At 49.5% G+C, this 15,948-nt stretch overlaps 1 pseudogene; it reads right to left on the minus strand.

The window, feature by feature from the left end:
- Positions 1 to 8,154: 8,154 nt before the first annotated feature.
- LOC106723001 overlaps positions 8,155 to 15,948 on the minus strand; it is a 13,981-nt pseudogene continuing 6,187 nt past the window's right edge.

Consider the following 15,948-nt stretch of genomic DNA (forward strand, 5'->3'; position numbering starts at 1 on the left):
AAATGATTACTTGACACAAGCAAAGGCTTAGCTATTAATCTGCCTTGTGGTCAGCTGCATTGCTAGGCCACAGGTCATGCCTTGTATTCAGCTATAAAGCTAATACTTCTTAATAATCTAAATTATTGTAAACCTAACAGTATGCTTATCAGAAAACTATTCTATTTCAGGGTAATAACAAACCTGCGCACTACATTGATAAATGTAAGTTCTGCCAGGCCTCTGTTAAGTACATAGGACATATTGTATCACAGGAAGAGGTCAGCACCGATCCAGAGAAAGTAAGTGCTGTGACCACCTGGCCTCGACCCAAGAACTTTAGGGAATTGAAAAGATTCCTGGGATTTGTGGGTTTCTATCGGCGATATATTAAAGGCTATGCTACAATAACTGGACGTTTAAATGCCCTGGCTCGCAGACACCAGGTGGGAAGGTCGCCCCGCAAGAAGAGGCGAGACAATGGCTTAAATGGGCTTCCTGCTACACAAAGCCCCTCAGAGCCTTTTAGACCCGGATGTGCGAGAGGTGCTGCATGCCCGGAGACCAGGGAATACCCACCCCACAATCCTTAATAATGCTACCCCAGCAGCCCACCTCCTGTTGAGGGAGGGAGAAAGGCTTCACTTGTTTGATGGAGTGCTACATCGGGAGGTGCAGGACCCAGAAGGATGGAAATATTGGCAGCTGGTCCTCCCTCAGAAGTATAAGGCCCTTGCGTTATGGGCCTTGCATGATGACTTTGGGCACATGGGGGTGGAGCGCACCCTGGCACTAGCCCATGAGCGGTTCTTATGGCCCAAAATGGCTGAAGACGTAAGGACTAAATGCTCAAACTGTGATCAGTGTGTGCAGAGGAAGACCCTGCCCACTCGAACTGCTTATCTACACACCATCCAGAGCTCAAAACCCATGGAGCTCGTGTGCATGGATTTCCTAGCCATAGAAGGGGAGGGGCACCGAAAGGGGAATGTGCTGGTTGTGACAGACCACTTCACCTGATAGGCCCAGGCCTTCCCTACGTGAGATCAAACAGCAAGAATGGTTGCCAAAATACTGTGGGAAAAGTACTTCTCCATGTTTGGGATGCCCGCAAGAATCCACTCCGATCAAGCACGAGATTTTGAGAGCCAGTTGTTGTGTGAACTACTGACAGTGGCTGGCATAAAGAAATTGAAGACTACACCCTACCACCCCCAATGGGATCCCCAACCTTAGCGCTTCAATTGCACTCTCTTGAATATGCTCGGTACCCTCCAGCAGGAACAGAAGGCCGCAGGGAGCCAGCATATAGCATACCTGGTGCATGCCTACAACTCCACTAGGAATGATGCAATGGGGGTCAGTCCGTACTTACTTATGTTCGGGAGGAAGCCCCGGTTACGCATAGATTTGTGCTTTGGGGTAGAACGAGTCTACCAACAACATTTGACTTACAGTCTATATGCACAACAGCTTCGGGACCGTCTGCGTCATGCATACTGACTAGCAGCTGAAACTGCTGGAAGAAACCAGCAATGCCATAAGCAGCTTCATGATGCTCGAGTTCTTGAGCAAGGGTTACAAGAAGGGGACCGGCTGCTGCTGCAAAATCTGGGGCTAACTGGGCGACACAAAATCACTGATTGGTGGCAAGCTGAACCCTATACAGTGGTGTGACAAGTGAGAGACCTCCCAGTATATGAGATATCCCCTGAGTCTGGACCGGGTTGAAGTTGCCTGGTCCACCGGACCTCCTGCTGCCTATTGGCGAATTGGTGGGGCCCCCTCTGCCCAAGAGAGAGCTGCAAGAAGAGAGGCCTAGGTCTCCCCGTAGAAGGAGGCCTCATACCACCCAGCCGGCAGCTGTACCTGCAGCTCCCTCAGAGGACTTGGACTCCGTCTCTGACTGGTGGTACCCTACTGACTTTCACCTGAGCTTAGGAGATGAGGACTGCAGCTCATGGGGCCCTACCTGGCAAGACCAAAGGAGAAAACATCCCCACACATTTACCTGCCAGTGGGACAGACTCAAGTGAGAGGGAACCCGAGTCACCGGGGCCCTTGTGGGGTCATGCCCCAGACCGCACCCCATGGCCAAGGCGGAAGCTTCGGCCAGTCTGCTGCTTCACTTACAATGCCCCGGGGGTGCCAGGGGAGGTCCCCATCGCTGCCCCGTGGGTCCAGTAGTCCCCCAGGCTGAGGTCTGTGCTTCACTGGGGACAGTGAAGGGTTCTGTGGGGGAAGATGTGACGGGCTAACTGGTAGTGAGTTAGCCCAGGGGTTTTGAAAGGGCAAAAGATGATTGGAAGGCTTGGGATTCCCTTTCCTCACCAATCTGGTAATGATTTGGCCCAGGGGTTTTGAAGCGGTAAAAGATGATTGGAGGACTTGGGATTCCCTTTTCTCACCAGTCAGGCCCCAGAGAATCACCCTCCGTGTCCTCTGATTGGCCCCTTGGGTCACCTGGAGGGGGATAAAAGGGGCAGCGTGGAGAACTCAGAGGAGACAAGCGAAGGACCACAAAGAAGGAGCTTCAAAGAGCCTGGCGAGAGCTGAGCCAGCGGGGCGGGAGCAGTTGCCCCAGAAGAGCCTGAAGGAGTGGGACCTGCAGGCAGCAGTTGGACCCTCAGCAGCGTGGCATGTGGCCAGCAGGAGAGGCTCCCCAGCTCCAGCAAGGATCTGAACAGTGACCTAACTCAGAGGAGACAAGCGAAGGACCACAAAGAAGGAGCTTCAAAGAGCCTGGCGAGAGCTGAGCCAGCGGGGCGGGAGCAGTTGCCCCAGAAGAGCCTGAAGGAGTGGGACCTGCAGGCAGCAGTTGGACCCTCAGCAGCGTGGCATGTGGCCAGCAGGAGAGGCTCCCCAGCTCCAGCAAGGATCTGAACAGTGACCTGAGAGGTTCCCAGCCCTGCTTCTAGCTCCTTCAAGAAGAGGCCAGGCAGCTCAACGTGAGGCTGGGGCTCCGGGAAGGTCAAGACCCCTTGCAGCTTCGGGCAGCACTGTGGTGGGCCAGTAGGGGGAGCTCCTGCGTTGAGCCTCCCACTTCACTATGCCTGTCCACTTTCCAGACTCCATGAGTCTCTCTAGGGGTGCCTAAGCCCTGGCAAATCCCCTTCTGAGCCCCACCGCAGAGTCCGGGGGTAACATGTGCTGCCACCACCCCAAGAAAGGACTGTCTGGGTCCCGTGTCCTCATGGAAACACAGGCCTAATAGTCCTATGGCTACTCGACCCAATACAAGAATTTGGGGCACTTCCCCAAATCAGGGGCCAAAAAGGATAGTCTCCCTTAGTCCGCAGACCCAAGGGACCTCCTGGGCATAATTAAACCCACCCCTCAATAAGTCTCCCACACTAGGTACAAAGGAGAACTTCATTAGTTACAGAGGGTAGGGTTAGAATAGGGTACAGGGTAGAGCAATTATCAGAGAAATTCCATAGAGCAAACTCCTGTGGCTGGGGTAGCCTTTGATCTCACATCAGAGTTATTGCAAGCTATATATCTAATTGAATCTCAGTTATCTTACTCACACACACAAGTTGGAGTTGGAGATTCCCTCTGGAGGCAAGCAGTTCCTTGATCATGAGTTTTGAGAGAGAGCAAGTTTCAGATGGTACAGCTCTTCTTTGTTCCTGAGTATCCCTCTTGGCTGCTGCTCCCTCCTCCTGGGCTTATATAGCCCTTGTGACCTCATTTACCTGGTCCAATGGAGGCCAGCACCTGCTGGCTGTCAGCCATCCAATTTGAAATACATCACTAGTTGCCGGACAGACTATAGCCCACACAGGAGGAAGCCCCTCACCCAGGTATGTGATGCCAGTCACGTAGGCAGAGAGAGCAGGTTTCCCCACTCCCTCATGAATGTATCCAGTTCAGGTTACCTAAAGAGATAGGGTAAGGGTGTGGCTCTCTGCTGGGCCCATCCTCATCAAATTGTCACAGAGCAGAGACTTTGGGGAGAGTCAAAGGTGGCTTTTACCCACAAACACCAGTACTGGAGGCTGTGTGGTAGAGTTTCTGCCTACCATGTGGGAAATGTGAGTTCAAGTCCCAGCTAGGATGCCTTGGGGTGAGTGAAGTAACAGGAAGTAAATCCTGGTTACCTTGAAGAAGGGTCATTGTGTTCTCCCTCTTTTTCCCCCCTCCAGGTACCTAGGCCCTATATTCCTTGTCATTTGACATTTTGTATGTTGTGCCTTTTATATTTCCCCAACCAGTATTGTTTGTTCTGCTGTTTGTGTTTTATATTTTGTTAACCCTGTCTTTTGTCAGTGATCATAAGTGTCTAACCTTTGTTGAATCCTGCCCCCTGGGGGCGTTGTAGTGTCCCCTATACCCCCTGGTTTATGCTTGTTATGTTCCCAGTACTGTTCTCTCATTAAAAGGTATATGGTTAAGTCCCCATTAGTGATCTGGCTCTGCTCTATAGGGGGAGGAGAGTCCCTACACCTCCCACAGTGCTTGTGCACCTGCCTTGATCCCTTCAATTGGAGAGGGGGTACCTCTTGGAGTACCGCCCGGGTTACATTCAAAAACATTTCAAAAACGTTTATAAAACATTTCACAACACACCTTCAAAAGCCATATGTCGCACTACACAAACAGATTGAGGGTGGAACCTGGGCAGTGAACAGGAGGGTTCCAATGGGAGCCCCCACTGGAAACTGTACAAAGATCAATGAGCTTGGGAATGCTGGGAAATGTAGTCCAAAAACACGAGAACAAAAAAAAAAGCCAGAAGAGCTCGCCAGCTCGCCCCCACCACCAACATGGCCAGCAATCACCAATCAACCAGGTGGCAACAAACACCCACCCATCCATTACTCTAAAGCATGAACATTTTATGATATCATAGCAGTGATATAGTAAATAAACGAAAAAGAATATATATTTGTAACATGGTGGGATGGGAAGGGAAAGGAATGGAAGGGGAGGATTCAAGCGGCTTATCTTTGAAATGGGGATTGTGATGGGGTCTTTGGGATCATGTACTGACAGAGAGAGACCAGACCGACTGACCCAGCATAGGCGGGTGCAAGTGACAAGGTTTTTGGGGTGACCAGGCCCACGGGAGACTCCCAGTGAGAGACTGGGGGTGGAGACAGGGGAGGCATGTGCCTCCTGCTGTAATACATGAGAAAAGACATTAGGGGGGATAGATTGGTATTTGACTTCCCCTACTGAAATCTGTGGGGAATGACACAGCAGACTTAACTCGCTCGAAAGCACCGTGTTGTGCAAACACAAACGCTGTGTTGTGCAAACACGAACGCTGTGTTGTGCAAACACAAACGTGCCACACCACAAAAGGGCTGCATTCAAATTTTTTGGTGCTCGACATTAACGCCCATTTCATCTACACGCCCCATGATTCTATAAACAGCAGTGCCTGTGGCTGTAGCAGGCTATATATGTGAGCTTGTTTCACTATAACATATGCAAAATAAATGAACAGCCCTTGGACCTGGGTGACTTCTTGTGCTTGAGGTTTTCCTGCCCTGCTTGTCCTGGAGACAGAGGGCCTGGTTTTCAATTATCCCAAAGCAGGTTGTGTCATCCTGGAAGTATAAAGGATCTTTAAATTGGGTGGAAATCGCCCCTGAAAGGCAAGGGATGGTCCTGGCCTTTTCCACTGCAGGCATAAGAGCTCTGCACTAGCCCTGCTCTTCACACAGCTGCTGTCTACTTCCCAAGAGTCCATGAGAAGCTCCAAAGTGAACCTGTTGATACCATCACTGGTACTGTTGGTGCAGCAGGAAATCAAAATTCAGCTTAAAAATCTGTTTTTTCCACACAAGCAGGAAAGTGGCTGTGGCTCCTTCCTCCACAAGGGTCTTCTCCAGTAAATCACCTCAGCTCGATTTTTGTTCCTCATTATTTATGTGTTTTACAGTAGCACTAGCAACCCATTACACTTGATTCTGCACATGTAAGTAGTATGAGACTGTCCCTGCCTGAGAGTTCACAGTGTAAACAGACACAAGAGATAGAAGCAGGAGGAAAGGAAGTTTATTACCCTGCTATGCAGGAGTTCAGGTGACCTGGCATAAGTTATCCATGGAGTCCACAGTGAAATATAGTACTGAATGCCCTTCTCAGTTCAGTACCTTCACTATAACCCATCCTCCCTTAAAATCAGTCCTATTTTTTTTACTGCAGAGGCATTGCTGGTATAAGTCAGATTTATGCATCCAAAATGATGTTGCTTTGGGATCCCAGTACATTAAGGTGTTTGGAGGGTAAGGTACAGGGCAAAGGTTTTGCTCTTTTTGGGCCTGCTACTGAATGATGGGGTGCAGGCTTGTAGAAAGGTGGGGTGGTCAGGGCCAGATCCTGGTCTTAGTACAGGGCTGGCAGGTGCCCGATGAACTTAGCATTAATGCAGGCCTTATTTGTTACCTGGAGATGCAGGATGGTGATGGGGTTGAGCCCTGGGGAGAGTGCATTCAGTTCTTGGCTTTCCCACAGATAGCCTATGGATAGATGGGAGTCGTAAAATCACAGAAAATGAGGGTTGGAAGGGACCTCAGAAGGTCTCTAGTCCAGCCCCTACTCAAAGCAGGACCATCCCCAACTAGATCATCCCAGCCAAGGCTTTGTCTAGCTGGGCCTTAAAAATCTCCAAGAATGGAGATTCCAAAACCTTTATGAGTAACCTGTTCCAGTGCTTTACTACCCTCCTAGCAAGAAAGTATTTCCTAATATCTAACCTAAACTTCTCTTGCTGCAACTTGAGACCATTGTTCCTTGTTCTGTCATCTGCCACCACCGAACACAGAGTGCCATCCTTCTTGGAACCACCTTTCGGTAGTTGAAGGCTGCTATTAAATCCCCTCTTAGTCTTGTCTTCTACAGACTAAGTGGTTTTTTGTACATGCCAGGTTTTTTACCCTTTCTTGTGCTGCAATGGTGTGACTGTTTGCACAAGCAGGATTTCCAGACACTTTAAAAGTCTATCTGGTGCATTAAACTAAAACTAAAACTCCTCAGATGTAGTTTAGTTTGACTCATTGGGAATTAAAGCGTCACATCAATGGATTAGTTGCATGCAAACACAAAGGCACAGAAAGACATGTAATGAACTTCTTTGTCGACCAGGTAGTGCTACAACTTTTTTGTAGTTCACCCCTTCAAATGCTGTCACTTTCAAATTGCTGCAGTTTTTTGTTGTTTTTTTCTTGTGCTATGTGCTGGTTCCCTGCTCCCACAGGCTAGGGGGCAGCATGGGACTGTCCCACTCTCCTGCAGGGCCGGCTGGGGACCGGGTTTAATTCGTTCAAAAACCTAGTATGTGCAGATACTGATGTGATACTCCAAAATAAACAAGTTTAAATTTTATAAACCTATTTAATTTAATTTCATGAGGATTAAACCCTGTGACGTGTACAAGCTCAGTTCCCTCAGCCTTTCCTCATAAGTCACGTGCCCCAGCCCCCTAACCATCTTCATTGCCTTCTGGTAGACTCTCTCCAGTTTGCCCATATTCTTTCTGTAGTCGGGTACGGAAAGGCAGTTAGCTGTGTTAGTCGGAAGTCATCAGGGTAGATATGCTTCTTTATAGACAAACTAAGAAAAATACATAGATGGGGTATGCACTACAGAACATGCTAGTACACAGTGGTGCCCTATGGAATACCTGGAGTGTGGACCTTGAGACTAAAACCTCAGAATCCATCCAAGGAAGTTCAGAAAGCCACCCAGGCTCCCTGCCATGCCAGCAGTGGATCTACAATGTCTGATGGCTTGTGGACTTCCTCCCAGCTCAGATATCTTAAGCCTTATCTGGTGGGGATAAAGGTGTCCCTCAGACAGCAACAAAACATTTCCTCTTCACCCTGGTAGAACATTTGATGTGATCTGATTGGTGGGTGACAAAAAACTTGCATGAAAACCTGCCATGAGCACTCCAGGAACTGTCTGTTCCCCCAAAGACACCTCCAGGAAGGAATACAGATTGTTGCAGCTGCTGAGGGGTTTGGAACAGGGCTCACAACAACCAGGAAAGAAAGGGCTCGTGACCTTCCCTCACTCAAACCTCAAACACAGAAAAGCCAGAGAGCAGCTGTTAGAAATTTGCAACAAACTAGAAGCTTCCTCTTCTATGTGATGGCTACAGCAGCTGATGCTGGGCAGAAGCAGAGAGATTACTGAGTCAAATCACCTTCTCTATGTTAGTCACTCCTAAAAGGAGAAGCAGAAAAATAACCTTAGATTCAAAAGGACCTGAGATGGAGGTGTACAAACTGGCAGGTTTTCTTTGGGAGATAGCAATGAAATGCACTAATCCACTCCCAACAGGTGATCCAAGAGGAGTCCTGGATGATTCCTCACAGTCCATCTGCAGTGACAAGGAATGATCCCATTCTTAAATATTCGGATCAGTTTGTTACAAAGCCAGTGTTCATCCAGTCCAGAGCAAGTGACCCTGGGGCTCTCCATAGAGCCAACAGAAGGAAGGATGGAGGTCCCAGGAGAGGGGACCTTGGATACTTGGGACAGTCCCGTCATGCTCAGATCAGGGTGGGACTCTCCCTGGCATGTTCTCAGTGTTGTCTGCAGACTGTTTATATCAAACCCTAAACATGCTGGGGGAAAGGCACCTTTGGAGCTCTAGAGATGAATACGGGTACTGAAATAGAGCAGAGGACACTCACCAAGATGGTCTTGGTGGGGCCAGTGGACATGGAGGCAGAAGTTGATTGAGCTTTTGGCCTGGATGCTTGGAATCCTTTGATCCACCTCCTATACTCCTCTCACCTGCAAAACAGGACAGTCACTACATGATGTAATCAGCACCCAGAGAAGATCAGACATGAGTGGGTGATAAAGGGCTGTGGTCTCACCTGGCCACTGAGGATGCAATGCACCAGGAAGATCAAGGCTCCCTGCAGGCTGTTACACATGGTGGATAAATATGCCATGACCTGGGCTCCTAAGCCTAACTGGAAGATACCTAGACTATATGAGCAGCCCAGGATGAAGAGCTGGATGATGGCTTTAAAGGTCAGCAGCCTACAGAAAAGCAGGAAGAGGGATCCTATTAGAATAACCCTTGGGGGACAGCAACTGGACCACAGGGCTCAGGCCAGAAGAGGGTGAACCTGCTGTCTGATGCTTTGTTGTGTGACACGGTCATTTCCAATTAAACACAAAGGGAACTCCTTGCTACAAATCCCAAATATTTTATCACCCTCCTCCATAATTGCTCAGACTGCTCGGCATTGCTTTGTCGCTGTCTCACCTGCGATCTCTCAGGGTGGACACCTCTGTGTTGAGGGAGGAAAGGGTCTTTCTCAGGAACCAGTGTCAGGATATAGAAGATGAGGTTTATCTGTGGAAACGGTGGGACATGTTCCTCACAAATGTATCTCAGTAGGACCTGGCTCAGATTCCATTTCTAGTCTTCCCTAACATTCAGGCTGCTACCACATTCACCTCAACTCCTGCTGTTCCCAAGCTGAAACCACACTAGCTTTGATGGCAGCTCTGTCTGAGTATGTACTGTAGGCCAGGAGACTACAACCCAAGGAATGCTCTTAGGAACTGAAAAATGACACAGGCCAGGGCCTTTTTTCCCCCATTTCTAGAGGCCATGTTCTCAGTTCCACTGAAATCAGTAGGGTTACAGAGGGAAGACAAGAACGTGGTCCTGCAATATACCCGCCAAAGTTAAGCACAGACAGGCCCCAGGAAGGCCCATCAGAAGCCTCCATTCAAGCTGAGCCAGCAGCTAAAGAAAAGGAGGGAAAAGAGATGTTAGCCATGAAGCAAAAGCCTGGTGCTGTTCATATGAAGATCAGCCACCGAAACAAGGAGGGAGATTCAGTCCTGATACAAATAATGGATCAGACCAAAAGGTTGGGAACACAGATCTAGAACAAGGTGCTGATCTCAGCGACACCAACAGAAATCCAGGAAGAAAGTCTACAGGGGTTACTGTAGATACACAGGAGCATTGATGCTCCAGAACTCAGATACCGACATGATGAGCATAGAATAAGAACCTTGGTTGGTCAGAGAGAAGTGTGAGCAAGATCTGGCCTGACATTCCCAGTGAAGCTCTCAAATCACCCTCTATCAGGCAGGTGCATACAGCAGTGACAGAGGGCTAGGTACTCAGCTGATGGATGCGCAATGGACTGACACCAGGTGAGGCTCAAGCTTGGAGTGGCAAAAAAGTACCATATATTGTGTTTTTGACCTTCATCTCTTTAGATGAGAGGAGGAGGAAAGAGTAGAAAGTACTATGGGGGACTGAATGGGATCTTCTAGACTGTGCACATGGGAATGCTTTGGTTATACCTGGCAGCATCAGAGTACTCCTGGTGAGGTGGGAAGTTGTCAGCTTGGATATTCAGAACCCAGGACAAATTTTCAGGGAAATCTAAGTCCTATTGGGACTGTACAGGCCACTTCCCAGTTCTACTTGGGGACAGACTAGGCACTTACTGATGGTTAGTTCCACAGCCATTTGAGCTGGCTGCTACAAAAATAGTCACCACCAGGGCTGAGAGTCCAAAACCAAAAGATTATATGTATCGGTTCCTGAACTTGCAGATGCTAGTGTAGATCACAACCTTCAGGTTCCTGACAGTGAGGATGAGCTGCAGCCCTTCCAGGAACATCCAGGTGAAGGTGGCCAGGAAGAGGTAATGGAGACAGGCGGCAATGACAGCACACCCTATCTGGGGGGGACAGATCAAGAGCAATAGTTGGGAAAGGGAATGCAGGGGATAGAAAGAGACCAGCCTCAAGGTTACATTAGGGACTTCTGTTCACTCATCTCTCCAGTCTATCCCTGAAGGGTGTGCAGTCATCAGCTGGTAGAGGATTGCTTCAGTCAGGGTGGTCTTTTCAGCCTTCCAAAATCCAGAAAATAGGGACTCTGGAGGTTGTGATTCCAAAGTGACCCTGGGAACTATAGGATTCTATGAGTAATCCTGGAAAAGGTGAGCTAGGGTATGAACAATGAGATGGAGACCCCTGGAGGAAGCATGTTTTTCCTTCTATATGAGTTTTCAGTGTGCAGGGATCCTATAATCACCCACAGGGGATGGAGAGCATGGGCAAGGGGCTGTATCTATTGACATTTGTCTTAGTTCCATTCTTACATTTTAATATCACTGAAGATTTGTTTGGGACAAAATGCTAAAAGGAGGAAAGAAAACAGTGAAGATTTCTGTGGAAGGGAATAAATCATTATTTCTGTTGCTTTATTGAGGGACTCAGGAGCTTGGAAGCAACATGATAAACTCTAAGCCACATTGTAAAAATGTTCTAGAGTGCTGGGAGGCTTAGAGGGTCCAGACAAAGCTTAATGATAACACTGGATGACATACTTGATTGCTGTTGTGAGTCACAGAGGTGAGGAAAAGCAGGTCGCCCAGAAAGAGACAGAGGCAGAGCTGCAGGTGGATGGCAGTACTAACATTCCACAGGGTGTGGCACAAGAGGAAGGTGAGGATGGCAGGAAGGAGGCACAGCAGAGAGATGCTCAGCCTCACGTATGTGAGTATGTTCAGGGTGTGACAATCCTGTAAAATGGAAAAGAGACAATGGCCCTTGAGCCCATACCAGCCTCTTGGCACTGAACCAGCCTGTGTGGCCAGCAATGAGATCCCAAAGCCCCTACTCAGTCAGAATTCCCTGCTGATTTGTCTGAGTAAGAAGCTCAAGACCCAGCCTGTGCTCTAAGTCAGTGGGTGAGATACCTCTCTATCAGTGGGAGCCATGAGCACAGCAAAGCTGGAGATGGTTGCAGCTGCAGTGTAATTGCTGTTTGTGTGCAGCATGGTGCAGTCTTCCCAAGACCAGGTGCCTTGTTTCCAATAAACGCAGAGAGCCTCTTTGTCCTCTTCTTTCTCCTGGAATTGCAATGGCAGTAGCAGCATATCATGAGTTTCTATCATCACAAATCTCCAGTAAGCCTCATGAATGTGAGGCCCCCAAGCTTCCTAGCTCTCACTGTGCCACAGAGAGGGCCTTTACAGCAAGAGCACAAGGTGGACTCAGTGCCTTCTGCTCCTGTAACACAAGCCTTGGCACAGAGCTGAACTAGCAGCACTGCAAGATTTACAGCAGAGGGTTCATAGGATTTTTCCCACTGTGGGGCCATCCCACACCTGCAGTCTATTCAGTTCATTCCTATCTCACCATTTCACTCTCCAGACCCCACTCTACATAGGAAGCTGTTTTCCTGTTATTCTGGCCCAGGGTAAAAAGGATCTGATATAAGGAATGAGAAGGCAGAAGAAAGCAGAAGATGAACCTTTTAAGTAACCCACTGAGACCCAGACCAGACTAGAGGTAGGAGAGTTCCACACACCTGGATGTGGTACTGGGTGAAATTCACAGGACTGGACAGGTTGTGAATGGGAGTCTAGTTTTCAGTGGGTCCCTGCTCTCCAATGGCTGCACTCACCACTCGGGACTGCAGATGAACTTTCCCCAGGTTCAGAGCAGCTGACAGATTTTCCTCATTGACAAATCTATCAGGAATAATGGAGTTGAGGATGGAGTAAGAAATGAAAACAAGTGCTCCACTACCTGTTGGAACAAAAGAGGACATCTCTTTACAAAGACGAAGATTCTGGAATGAAGACAGAGACATGTAAGCAAGTCTATAGTACAGCTGGGAACAGAACACAGGAGCCATGGCTAAGGAGATGGGCTTTACACAGATGCCCTGCTGATGCCTCCTGTGTCTTCCATGTAGCAGTAGCCTAGATCAGCTCATGTACCCCAGTCAGAGAACTCAAGGGTCCACCAGTTCATTTCAATACTTTTTTTAAGGAGGGATATGCAAATCAGTGAAATTTGGGAACTGTGGATGTAGGCAAATGGTACTGAGGGGGATGTCATTGCTTTTCTTGATGTAGGACAGGCAGAGGGCTTGGCCAGAGGGGGCTTTCCCAGCCCCAGATAGGTCAAATCAGCCTGAAAGGGGGAATGGAGGCATGTTTTCCTGGATCTTTCCCTGAATGTCACACATCTCCAAGCTAGGATCTTGCTGGGGTCACCATCAGGACATTGTGTGTTGGGCCAATGGAGCTAAGACTTTTCCACTCTCTGGACTAATTCATGACCTATCTCTCTGCCCAGCCCCCTCCATACTTGATTTTCATACTGCTGAACAACTGGGAACAAAGGTCTCTGTGCAGCTGATGGGCCACAACTACTGAGCAAGACCAATCTAATGCCATAGCCAAAGAAAAGGGCCTTAGCATGGGATCCACAGGGACAAAAGAAATGGAAGAACTGGGACTGGGGTTCAGTGCCCTGCTACAGGGGGAATGCATCTGGGAACTGCTCTGTGCCATGGATACCTTGTGTCACTACACTGACAATTGTGCTGCAGTGAATCTCCATCCTGTCCTCAGCAATCAGCTTGAAGACTTCGTTGGCATGGCTGCAGTTCCTTGGGACAAGTCGGGTCTCAATTGCTGTGGAGAGGAAAAGCAGAGCTCCTTAGAAGTGAAGAACCTCTTGGTTCCATCTCCCATCTTGCTTCCCATCCCGTATTTCTTTGTTTCCCTTTTCCCAACCTACAGTTCAACTCCCCCCCCCCCCCCCAGTAAGTGCTACTGAGCTAAAAGGTAGGGGGCAAAGGGAAGGGGATGGTAGAGACATTCACCACTGGGGCAGGGTGCAGAAGGAAGTCACCAAGTAGGCTCCTGCCTGTTCAGCAGTTGCCTGTGGTGACAGGAGCCTGGCAGTGTATTTAAAACTCTTTCAAGCAGCTGCCATTGCTGGGGTTGTAAGCCCCAGGACAGGGGCAGTGGGCTGTGGTGTTCTGTGCCTCCCTGAATTGTGTATAACTATCTTTCAGCAGCCACCAGAGGGCACTGGGAGCCTACATTCTCCTCACCCAAAGACCGTGTCTTTTATGTTCTGTGTCTTCTGCTTGGGAGACATAAATGCTGCAGTCAACACAGCCTGTTCCGTGCTCTCCAGAAAGTGTCGCAGATAGTGTCACCTCCTCGCTGTCACTGGCACAGGGAAGGGAGCAATTCACAGGAGGGAATCGAACAAGCAAGCAGCTTCCTGAGTTTGGGAAAGGAAACATCCTGTGGATGAGGGGGTGAGTCTCAGAAGTTCGTGGGCACATGCTGCAAATTAATACTGTTCAGGAGTCACTGTGACCTCCCCCAGCTCAGGAGACCTGCAGGGAATCCTCTGTGCAGTGGAGCCCCTTCAGCAACCTCTGGATCCCCATGTAACCTGAAGCCAAAGTATGTCTAAAGTCCTTTTTCATTCACTCTTCAAGCCTGGTGCCTGCAGGGGTGGCTGGAGAGCCACTTAGGGAGTTTTGGTGAGCTGTTGTGGACCCAGGGGGAGGAGGAGGTGCTGATCCGGCATGGCAGGAGGACAATGGGGTGGGGGGCAATTGGTCCTATCTGGGCCCAGCCTGTCCGCTCTATACTCACTGCTGTGGGCACTGGACGGAGCGGGTGGGTATGGTCTTCATGGAGACTGGCCCAGGACCCCCGTGGGTATGGCATACTCAACCTGGCTGATGGGATGGGGCCATGGGCGGGCAGGCAGTGACATCCAGGAGTACGATGGGCGGGCAGGGCTGAGGCCAGGGCTGGGATTGTGGGGCGGTGACAGCACAGGGCTTGGGGCCCAGGGCAGAGCCACAATCCACTCCCCACACATCCCTGCAATGGGAAACTAGTGCCCATTGTCACTACTGTGACTCAGGCTCTGACCCCACACTGTCACCGCCTCATGATCTAGGCCCCAGACTCAGCCCCCACCTGACCATCCTGTTCCCGGATGCCAGTCCCTGTCCACCTGCAGCCCCATCCCATCCACCTGGCTGAGCACACCCTGCCCACTGGGGGCCTGGGCTGGTCTCCATGGCAACCCTGCCTGCCCCATCGGGCACCCCCAACAGTGGGTAAGAGGCAGACTGGCAGCAGCACCTGGGCAGAAAGTCCATTCACTGCACTGCCCCTGCCCTGCTCTGCCCAGCACCTACAGGTAGTGAGATGGGCTGCATGTGCCATGGCCCGGGCTGCCCCTCACATGGGCCAGGCACATGCATGGGACCCACAGTGGGCCAGATAAAATCCCTTGGTAGGCCAGATCCAGCCCATGGACCATATTTTGTCCATCCCTGCTCTAGTACCAGAGAACACAGTAGCAAATCAGTGGTTGCCCAGGTTTTCTCTGCAATGCCCTTTCAAACAACCTGTAGCTTCTTAGCAACAGCAAAGACAAACCCCATGTCCTCAAAGCCCAGGCCTCAGCCACTCGAGCTACAGAAAATCTCCATCATCTGTTAATGCTGTAGGGCCAGTGCTAAACAATGGAACAGCTCCTACTGCTCTGAGCAGGGCTGACAGAAAGACATAAGAATAGCCACAGAGCAAAGAGCACAGGCATTTTTTGAAAAGCATTTGATCAGAGGTCTCCAGACACTGCTGCACTGTGTCATGAGGTATCCAGATGCGCTACAAAGGTGACACCACAGAGAAACATGGGAAATGGGCTGGTTCTGCAGGCACTGAAGAGCAATTCATAACTTGAGACATGCTGCTTCCCACTACAGTCTAGCTTTAATCTGTGGCTCTTTCCATCCCACTAATATATGTACAGATTGAGACATGCTAAGGCCAAAGTGAACCATCTGGATGCCTGATATTTCACCTAGGATTGGAGCACTTCACATGTATTATTTAAATTCTTCTCCCAAGCCCCTGGAGAGATACAAAGGGGTTCTTGAGGTGCAAAGAGATTGAGTAAGGGCCATGTTACATGGTAATTTTGGGCACTTCCTGGAACTCTTAACACCTGGATTGTCTGCACATTAACACCTGAAACTGGTTTTAAGAACTCCTTAGGCAGCTCAAAGTTACACAACTCAAGGGCAGGATTATCTCTGATCTGTGCTACTCATCTTATTGTGCACTAAATTGTAGTCACTCTAGGCTACACCTTAGTGGGACCCTCCCACCCCCTCCT

Source organism: Alligator sinensis, unplaced genomic scaffold (genome assembly GCF_000455745.1).
Source record: "Alligator sinensis unplaced genomic scaffold, ASM45574v1 scaffold1892_1, whole genome shotgun sequence".
Taxonomy (NCBI): domain Eukaryota; kingdom Metazoa; phylum Chordata; order Crocodylia; family Alligatoridae; genus Alligator; species Alligator sinensis.